Source organism: Equus asinus, chromosome 7 (assembly GCF_041296235.1).
Source record: "Equus asinus isolate D_3611 breed Donkey chromosome 7, EquAss-T2T_v2, whole genome shotgun sequence".
NCBI lineage: Eukaryota > Metazoa > Chordata > Mammalia > Perissodactyla > Equidae > Equus > Equus asinus.
The window spans coordinates 43,976,826-43,987,701 of record NC_091796.1 but is presented as its reverse complement, the minus strand read 5'-3'; the positions used below and the strand labels follow the sequence as shown (position 1 = coordinate 43,987,701).

General features: G+C 39.3%; 1 pseudogene; it reads right to left on the bottom strand.

Moving 5' to 3' along the window:
- Positions 1-4,338: 4,338 nt before the first annotated feature.
- LOC106831818 (large ribosomal subunit protein eL36 pseudogene) lies at positions 4,339-4,655 on the bottom strand (annotated as a pseudogene).
- Between the last annotated feature and the right edge of the window lie 6,221 nt (positions 4,656-10,876).

Genomic DNA, 10,876 nt, shown 5'->3' with positions numbered 1-10,876 from the left:
TGTTTACCTGATTCTCCTATGATCCTTGTATCTGCAGTGGTTTCTGAGCATTTAAGTAAGTGGTCTTCTCTTCCAGACTTTACAAGTTTGCTTTGGCAGGGAAAGACCTTCACCAGTTAGCAAATCTTAGGGTACTAGATGGATTAGCTAGTAGCATCTGCGAGCAGGTGGGGCTTGCTATCAGAGTGTCTAGTTGGGTGACAGTTGGGGCCACTAGCTGGGCTCCATAGTCACTTCTGGTCAATGGAGTTGCAGGCTGTGTTCCCTGCAGGTGGTGTCACTGGTTGGATTCTGTGATTGAGTGGTCTATGGGCTGGGCTCCACAATCACTCCTTCTCTGATGGGGCCTCAGGCTGTGGTTCCCAAACAGATGTTACAGCAGGCTAGACTTCATATTCAGGCAGGGCTCCATGTTTGGACAGGGCCTCAACCTGTGCTGTGTGACAAGACAGGGCCACAGGCTGTATGCCGAAGTTAGGTGGAGCTGCAGGCAGAGTTTTGTGATTAGGTAAGCTGCTAGCTGTGCTCCACTGTCAGATCAGGCTGTCTGGTCAGGTGGGGTCTTCAGTGGGGCTGGAGACTGTGTTCTGAAGTTGTGCAGAGGTGTTGTCAAGGCTCCCTGGTTAGGTGGGGCTGCAGGCTATGTTCTACAATTGAGCAGGGTTGCTGGCTGGGCTCCCTGCCTGGGTGAAGCTGCAGGCTGTGTTCAGCAATCTGGCATACCATACACTGGGCTCTGCTGTGGTGTGGGGCTGTAGGTTGGGCTCCAACGCTGTCCAGGGTCACTGTTCAAGCTCCCTACTTATGTGGGACCAGAGGCTATGCTCAGCAGTTGGACAAGGCTCCTGGCTTGGTTCGCTGCCCAAGCTAGGCTGTAGAATGGGTTCTGAGGCTGCCTGGCTTCTCTGACCAGGCTTCCTGGTTGAGTAGGATTGGAGACTATTCTTAGCAGTTAGGGGAGCCTGCCAGTTTTCTTCCGTGCTTGGCCGTGACCATAAATCAGGCTTCACAGCCAGTATGGGCAATTGTCTGAGGGCCCAAATCAGGCAGAACTGCCATTCAAGATCCTTAGCCAGATGGGGCCACCGGCTTGGCTCTGCAAGTGGGCAGAGCCTCTGGCAGGTATCTCTGCTCAGCCACTGCTGCTAGCAAGAATGGAATCCACCAAGAGGTAAGCCCTGGATGCTGTAAGCCCTGTTCTTATCTCTGTCATTATCTGATCCTTAGTTGTTAAGTCCCACAGATTTCCCCATTGATCTTTGTGAGGAGAGACCCAAGTGGCATCCTGGGAAGTGTCTGACAATGCTGGGGAATCTGGATGTCCACCTTGGGGTCTCTTTTCCCATTGGAAAAACCATAGGCTCAGGGAAACCCTGTCAGTATGGGTGTTGTGAGGGCCTGGGAGTGGGGTGATTCATTCAGAGTGAAACTGCTCCTCTTACCCTTCTAATGTGCTTTTCCTCAGACTCTGTGGTCCAAGGGATTGCTTCAGTCTCACCACTGGGGTTCTAGGATTTTTCACAATGGTGCCTTGTCCATGGATAGTTGCTAATCGGTCTTGTAACGGGGACTGAAGTCAGATATGACCTATGTCGCCATCTTGACGACCTCAGTTCAAGAGTTGGAATTTGAAGGGTCTATATCAGGTCTTGTAGTTCTGGAAGCTGGGAAGTTAAAATTCAAGGTGCCAGCATGGTCACCTCCTGCTGAAGGCCCTCGTCCGAGTTCAGAGCTGGTGCCTTCTTGTTGTATCCTCATATGTGAGAAGGGCTAAAATCTTGATCTTAATTGTAAGTGTTCTTAAAACTATTAAATTAATGGCCATAATCTATGCTTTTAGACAGTAAAACTATTTGAGTAGAAAAACCCATATTGTTTAGATTGTGTAACACGTGTATAATGAACACATTTAAAGCATTTTTTTGAATGGGTCCTAATTTTAAAAATACATTCTGAGTTAGGATTCAAAAGTATGGCTAACACGATTAATGTCACTTTTCTCTTTTAATTATTTCACTTGAAAGGAACCCAGTAGGGTAATCTGGACTGACAATGTCAGGCCTCACTCCTCCTCTCTTTTGGCAGATGTACAAGTTATAAACATTCTTCGCAGAAGGAATTAGAAAGTTTCCCATGGAAAATCAGCCTTGTAATTTGGGAGCCAAAATAACAAGCAAACGTCACAAGAATTAAACAAACAAAAAATCCCCTAAATATTTTACTTTTCTAACTTAGAATTTAATTTGCCATTGAAAAGATAGCAATTATTATTATTTTTATAAAATGTGATGATGCTTCATAGCAGAATATTTATCAGTAGCAGATAAGAGTACTATAAGCATGGTTTTCAATCATATAAGTAAATGATCCAATGTATTTGGGTCTACAAAGCCAAACATGTTGAGAAACTCAGGAGTTATAAAAAGATTAGATCTTCTGTTTGCTGTGTTCTTTTAATTCTGTGTTTACATTCCACGCCTTTGTATACATATGAGAGAATGAAGCCCGGATACATATTTTGTGTTTTCCCAGATAAATTGTTTTGATGAACTCTGCTTTATCAGGTTGCTGTCGTCTTGGTTACTGCCTAAGGTTCACAGATTGCCTCGTCCTACAGCTAGACTAATATGACTATGTGAGCTCAGTTGATTTGGTTACTACAGAAAGTTTTATAAGATAGGAAGGTATTTCACATGCTTCAATAATAGCTATAAAAAAAGCTTGCAACCTAAGAAAAAAGCTTTTTATTTAGGAAAAAAGAGTCAACCCTCTCTTATCAACCACCAACCATGCACTATAATTTTAAGCAGCTTTTCAGCAGAGCATTTCGTTTGGGCTCTATGACTGGTTTGAAATGTTGCTCAGCCTGTGGACCAAAGACTTTTGATTAGCTGTGTCAGATGAGTCCTCTTAAAAACACTGCACAGTCGCACTTCAATGCTTCCGTTTTGACATATCCTGTTAAGGGTTACACAAAGTCATCTGAAGAGGTTAATAATGAAAGAGGATAAGGAGGAAGAGAGGAAAAAGGCTTTGCAAGAAGTCAAAGAATTTAACAAAGAAATAATGGCTTAATGTGGTGGGTCTGATCTTTTGAATGGAGGCAACGGTGATGGAATGGAATAGCAATTTCATCAGTTTGGTTATGATTTTTAATGTACTAAAATGTCAATTTCAGCTGTTTTAGTGGCTGAGTAGTAGATTATGCGTATGCATTTCCAAGTGAGAGTTACAGGTGAAACAAATATATTATTCTTATCTTACATATGTACATCAAAAGTCTTTCCTTATATAAAGAAAAATTAAATCAGGAGATTAATTGTACTAAGGAACTACTGTTTTGGAAGCATCTTTCGGCATCCTGCTCATTGCACTAAAAGGTCACACTGTGGCAGTTTTGCAAGAGAACATTCATTCTTACTTCAGTTATGCCCAAGACATTTTATGGTACAATTTCTAATTTTCTTCATCTTTAATTGTAAAACCTATTCTAATTTTCTCTTTCCTTCTTCTCTTGCTTCTTACTTCCCTCTACGTATCCTTTTTCACTTCCTTCCTCTCTCTTCTCTTTCTCTTTCTTACTCCTGTTTTTCATTGTCTTTCTTCCTTTGTATAAAGTTAAAATTGAATAAAGAAGGTGGTTCTTTTTAGGAACTTAATCAGCATAGCTCATGTGACTATAACAGTTTTATTATTTGGATAGTTCTTCTTAGATATTTCTAGCTAAACACATGCACAAACGAGATAATATAGTGTATTTTCATTGTAATTGTAGCTGTATACCTCAATTATCAGAAGGAAAAAGAAAATTTAAAGCCTAAAGTCGTTTATGGCTTTGCCATGGGCTTGCCGTACCTTGCTAAAAGTCTTGAAAGATTTCCTAGAGCTAAAGATAAATAACATTTTGTTTAAGTTTTATTTTGGGGCATTGAAAGCCCTTCGTGATTTGGCATCTGCCTACCTGTTTACGGTCTTTGCAATGGCTCCCCCATATGCTCTGTACTAGAACCACATGGCTCAGTTTGCAGACCATCAAACAAGACAAGTTCTTCCAGGATACCGTGCCACTTTTTACATTGGTAGTCTCTCCTATCCGCTTTTCTGTCCGAGAAACTTCTCTTCATTTTTAAGACTCAAAGGGGAAAGCTTACTTCTCCACTCATGAAAAACAACTTCTCTCAGCCCTGGTGCCTTCTGGGTTTTGGCTGTATTCTGGCAGTTATCACCACATGATTTATATATCCTAAATTCTTGGAGGGCATATTTTTTCTCGCTCATCTTTTGATTCCTTTTTCTTTTGCCAAAAAGGTTTTATTATGCACTGAGGGGCTTGCGGGCTCAGTCCTTCTTGGCATCCACCTTTCTTAGGGCTGCTAGGACGTTGCTCAGCTCCTCTTTCTTCCTCTTGGCATGGATGTGAGTCCCCACCCTTTTCTTGATGAACTTGAGGGCCCACTTGTCCTTGGAGACCTTGAGCAACTCCATTGAGCGCCACTCATAAGGGGTGAAACTGCATGTATCTTTGATTATGTCCCACATAAACTTGGTGTGCTTGGTGAGGCACTGTGACAGTGGCTGTGCCTTGGCTTGCTCACATTCTTGGTCACTTTGTGGCCCTTTTTGAGGCACATGGCCATGGGGTAGCACAGAGTCATGGTCATTGCTCTTCAGCGCCTGCCTTGGCAGAAGGGCATCATTTAATTCTTAAGGTTTGAGTATTACAGTGCCTTGCATGTGGAAAAGGGTTAATAAAGTGAATTTTGATTGACTAAAAGGATAAATTATAACACTTATTGTAATAGCAATAATTTATCTAGTACTTACTGTATGCAGAAACTGTTCAGAGCACTTTAAATATTTTAATTCCACAAATTTAACCCTCACAACCTCCAAATGTGGTATTTTTCTTATTTTACAGATGAGGAAAATTGATTATAGAGATGTTAAATAGTTTCCATAAGGTCACACTGCTAGTAGGAAAGATCCAGCATTTAAATCCAGGTAGACTGCTTCCAGAATCCAGATTTGAAACCCTTTTCAATTCCTTTTCGGGCTGAAGAATCTTCAGTATCTCCCCCTCTTCCACAGGATAGATTCCACTCTTATTAGCAGAGCGAAAAGTCCCCTTGCATAGACTTTCAGATACTTATCTTTCAAAAGCTGTTCTTATATTGAAATATCTGTCGTTATGCCAACACACACTGTTTTATGAAGCCAAGAGGTGTATATTTTTTCTCTGCTTCAAAGGTTGTCCACCCTAACCCCTGCATTCATCCGACTGGGAAAAGCATTGCCTTCTTATGAGAATGCTTGACCATCACAGCTTCTTTGAAGACCTCCTGGACAGTACTGCCCTGAGATTTACATCTTTAGTGCCAAAGTATATGAAGACATGCTGGTTAGAGAGGCAAATTTTAAGAATTACTACCCTTCATTGTTATATGCATAGATGAAAATATTAGAATCAGAATTTGGAGAGACAAAGCTGGCATTAAAGATGCAGTAAACCAAACAAAAAAAAATAAAGACTTGTTTTATGCAAAACTGCAAGTTCCAGTTGATTCCTTTTGTTATCTTTTGGCTTAATTTATAGGAAAGAAAATTTTCATAACAGGTATGGTAGAGTAGCAATACAGATCAAGTTGTCAACATAGGGTTTCTTATCTAGTTTGTGAGATTAATGCATCTCCTATAGGTTATGTATTGCTACCACTAGCTCCACAGAAATGAAATGTCATGAGCAGCAACATGTGCTTTATTACTTAATTTGTGGTCTGTCTTCACATGAGACAGAGAATCAATGTCTGCCTAGTAACTTCCATATTTTGTTTTCTGAGTCCTATTCCTGTACAGTCTGGTCATTGACAAATATGTCATGTTAAATAGCTGGTCATCTGTTGAAGAAAGCTGGACACTAGAGATTAGAAAATTAATGCCAGAGTGAGGGTAATTAAAGATTATAAGCAGATATTTTGTAACCCACATAGAGAGGAAAGCAAGACTATATTCTCATTTTTAATGGCAAGCAAAAGGCCAAATGAAATACAAATAAAACATAAACAAATAAAATAAAGAATAAGACAGAAAAATCAACTTACTTTAAAAAGAAGACACAATTTAAGATTTCACTCTGAAAACTATCTATATTCACCATGTATGTGCTTTTTGTTTAGCTTTTTTCCTGCCCTACAATTCTCTTCGGAATGGAAATTGGTATCTTGTAATGACAGCATTTCTGGCCAACTGAAACTCCTCTATCACTAGATAAGGGAAAAGGGGAGAATTATGCTAGTGATGATGAATGTATAGGGACCATTTCTGGGGCCATTTAAGGCTCCTGGCATAAACTGTTCACGTTTCCTCTTAGTCTCTATGGAATCCAGTGTGGAATTCCTCAAATCACTGGAGAAAATTATGCCGTGGCAGTGCCATTGACCACACCCTACTCTCTGCTTTGGATACACTTAATTGTGTGGGTGTAGTATGGAACAGTCAAATGAGTGTAAATTTTAGAGTTAGACCTGGGTTTAAATTCTGAAACTGATGCTACCTAGTTTTATGAATTTGAGCAAGTTATGTAATCTCTTTGAGTAACTGCTTTCTCACCTGTAAAATAAAATTCAAAAGGAGTTAATTTGAAGATTAAACAAAATAACGTAAGTATAAAGCTTGGCTTATGATATGCATATAATGTCATAAATATTTTATTGATACAAATGAGAAAGCAGAGGCTTTAACTGTTTTCTTTATAAAACAAGGAGATTTGATGAGCTTTCTTACATCATGAGATCAATAACCTAAACCATTAGATTAAAAGAAAAACTAAAATTGCTCAAAATGTTAATTTAAAATAAGCAGAAACTTAGGACGCACAATTTCATGAGAAAAAAAATCACAAGGAAAATCACATTCCAGATGAAATTATTATTCTATTACGGGATAGTATATAGTCAAAGTTCTACAGAAGTTAAGAATTTTGCATCATTAATGTGAAAAAACACTCTAGGTACTAATGCTATTCTGTTTTATTGTATGCTACTTATTATGACAGCAAATCAACTAATTCTAAAAATTAGAATTGAACTAATTCTAAAAATTTTGCCTTTTACCATAAATTTGTAGCTTGGTACTCTTTTTCCTCTATCCCCAACTTTAGACAACCTTTCTTCTCTTTTTTTTTTTGAGGAATATTAGTTCTGAGTTAACATCTGTTGCCAATCCTCCTCTTTTTGCTGAGGAAGACTGGCCCTGAGCTAACATCCGTGCCCATCTTCCTCCACTTTATATGTGGGACGCCTATCACAGCATGGCTTGCCAAGCAGTGCCATGTCTGCCCCAGGATCCGAACTGGCGGACCCCAGGCCACTGAAGCAAAACGTGCACTTAACCGCTGCACCACTGGGCCGGCCCCAAGATAACCCTATTTCTCATTTGACATTTTGCATTTTTAACGTTTGTTGATTTAATGGGGTTATAGAATACTGTCATTTTAATTTATATCATAAGTAGTGATGTGAACAGTCAAAGAGAATTTTACCAGAGACTATTTTTAGTTGAGCAAAGGTCAGTATTATAAGAGATGAGACTGAGAGGTTGGATTATTAAGAAAAAGATAGGTGTTCTGATGTTAATGTGGATGCAGCAGAAGGGAAAACAAAGCCCCACATGTATTGCTAAAACCAAAACTCAGAGGTGGTGTTGACTTCCTTACAAAGGTGGAAGCTGGACTTCTTGTAAATGTACTGACTGTAGACAAATTTAATTCTATGTGACTTTCATTTAATCTTCATAGTGATCGCGATACAGATGCAATTCAATATCAATTTGCTAGATGCCTTGTAACTAGCTAAATATTCTCCAGGATCTTTCAGATGTAATGACTCTTGAAATAATACCAAAAGTGGTTTCTACTACTACAAACACTACATACCTCTGGACTGTCAATTCCATTTGGACCCTCCTTGTGCTCACCATAAATATCTTCCTAAAAAACCAAACAGAAATCCTTTGTTCTGCTTATGCACTCCATTTCAAATATATAAATAGTAAAGATATGTTTACTGGGAATAACATTCTGCTAAATGAGGAGCAATAACTTAGTCTTCAATTTAAAGCACAAGAGAGAAAAGATTAACAAGTGCTAGTTTCCTTTTGTCCTGCGGTAAAAAATAATGATCAATGTACAAAACTCCTAATTAAAAAAAGATATGGGCTAATTGTATATCAATACACGTATCTACATGGTACAATAATTAAAATATTTTACGAGTTAATCAGATATAAAGGGACAGATAGGGAAAAAGAAAAAAGAAAATAAAGCCCTTTGAAATAAAACAACACAGGGGTTTTTAAAAACTCTTTGCACTTCTTTTTATAATATTATACAAGGGGAAAAAAGCAATGATTTTAAGTGCCCTTTTTTTCTGGAATAGCGTTAGTGTAGAGAACAAGGTTTCTTTATTGCAAAAAAGTATCAGAGGAAGTCCAGGTATGTTTATTTCACAGTCCAAATGCATCACCGGGAAAAGAGAAGATAAAAAATAATTGGGAGGGACTCACTAATTTTGGATAATCTGATAGACATAAAATGAAATCTTGCATTTCTAAAATGCTATCCACTGATTAATATCTCATGTAGGCATTTTTATTATGTTTATTTGAATTTGGGTTCATTTATTGTGAATTTTAGTTTTTTTTCCTCCTTTCCTACTGAGTGCTTTGCTTTTTGCTTACTGATGTTCACATTTATTTTGGATACTAATTTTCTGTGTGTTATGTGAGTATATATGTCAAATAGATACCTACATGTAGAGAAGGAGTGGAAAATTTGCAAGAGATTGTGAGACCTTAAATTTAGGATGGCAGGTAGCTTTGGAAGGGAAAGAAAGGGAATGAGTTGATGGAAGGTATATATCAACACTTTAACATTTTTTTGTTAGAATTTTTTAAGTATATATGGCAAAATGATAAAACTTGTTTAACCTCGCCTGAGAACCACAGGGGCTCAGACCCCTCAGGAATGAGAGTCCTGATCGCCTACCACGTAAGCTCAGACCAGCATAGGTTCTAGTCTGGAGTCTAGAACGGGGTGTAGAGAGGGAGAAAACGAAAACCACTTCCAAACTTGAGACCAGCAACAGCAGCACAAGCTGTGTTTCATCTTACTGACCTTCCTCTTTTGAGTTTTCTCAGAACAAGAAACCAATCAAAATCCTGGAGGAGCAGCTCCTAGATGGGGTGAACATACTATGAAGCAGGTGGACCCCATCATCGCAAGAGGTAGATGGTAATTGATATTGTGGTTCATTATCCAAATCTTTCAGGATTGAGGTACTCCATCCCTTGAGTGCTGGGGAGGTTGGCTGCTGATAGCTCACAGCTGCCTGCCATTGTGGAAACTGTTCTCCAAGAAAGAAAGCTTCCTCAGCCAAGTTGTGCCCCCTCCCCGGGGCAGTTGGCAACCAGTAAGTGGACAGCATAGGAGTACAAAGGCCTGAGTCCTTCACCTAGATTTGAGATTCTCTGAAGGGCTGCCCCAGTTTCAGTGTTCCCTGTGGGAAAAGCTGAAGCCATTATTGCCACTGTGACACAATTTGACCTTACCTCATGCCTACACTTTCTTCTCTTCCTCCCTCAAAATTAGTGTTCATGAGAGCCCTCTTTAATCAACCAGATCTCAGAGCCTCAGACTCTGTTCCTAGGGAGCCCTATCTGTGACAAGACTCAGAGTGTTAAAAGATAAAGATAGAGGGAACAGATTTTTAGTTTGCATTTAATTTGTCAGCCTAATTCACTAGGTAGGAAAAGAGTTGAGAATTCAGGGTAGAGTCTTTTCATGAATGTCAGTGATCTGGAACGCAGTCTGCTTGCACTTGACTTCTGAGGCATCTGGGCAAAATATGACAAAGAAGCATTCAGAAATCTTGAGATTGATCTCCACCTAGGAAATTTGCGAAGGGAGATTGATCTATTTTCATATATTTAGAGTTTTAAGCACTACACTAGTCCCTTTTTCCCATTTGTTCATTTATTCAACACCTATTAAACTGTTCTTGTATGACAGTCACTGTGCTAAGCACAGATAATTCAGATAAGATGCAGTCTCCAAATGCAAGGAACTTATAAGCTGGTGAAAATATAGGCAATAAACTAAAAGTGGCGAGCAGTGCCATGGATGCTGTAAGAGCTGCTTACGCAGGATCTTATTTGAGTAGACGGAAAAAATAGATGTGGTGGGGTGGAGGGCAGTTGAAGGATTCTTGAAGCAAATGAAGATTGAGTTCATCTTTGAGGACAAGAAGAGATTACTGGGTCAGGGGATATGGGAAGGGGGATATGAGAGTATCTTATGTCGGAATGATAACATTTGGAGACACTTAGAGTGAATTTGATGTAGTTCAGAATAACCAATATAAAAATATTGCAAAATAAGGCTAGAGCGGTAGGTGGTGATCAGGTTATAGTGGTGCCTAGTGTAACGGAAATGGGTTTGAATTTAATCCTGCCAGATTCGAGATGGGCACTTTGAAGGAGTTAAAATAGAGGAATCTCCTGATCAGACTTATATTTTACAAAGATTACTCTGAACATGGGCCACCATATCTCCATCTCTGAGTTAAAGATCAAAAATGTAATCTCACAGCATCCTGGATGACTATCCTATGGCATGCAGAGTAGCCCTGGCCCTTTTCTAAGACTTAATAACATGATAAAAATAACCCAGATCTGTGTCAGTCAAGATGATGCCCAATGATGTGGTGGGGTTGCCAGGACTAACAAGGGATTGTGACACAGCCGGGGCCTGCAACGGGAAAAGCCCATCACTACAACTGGAATTAAATGGTTATTGAACCCTAGTTTCTCACAATTGGAACTG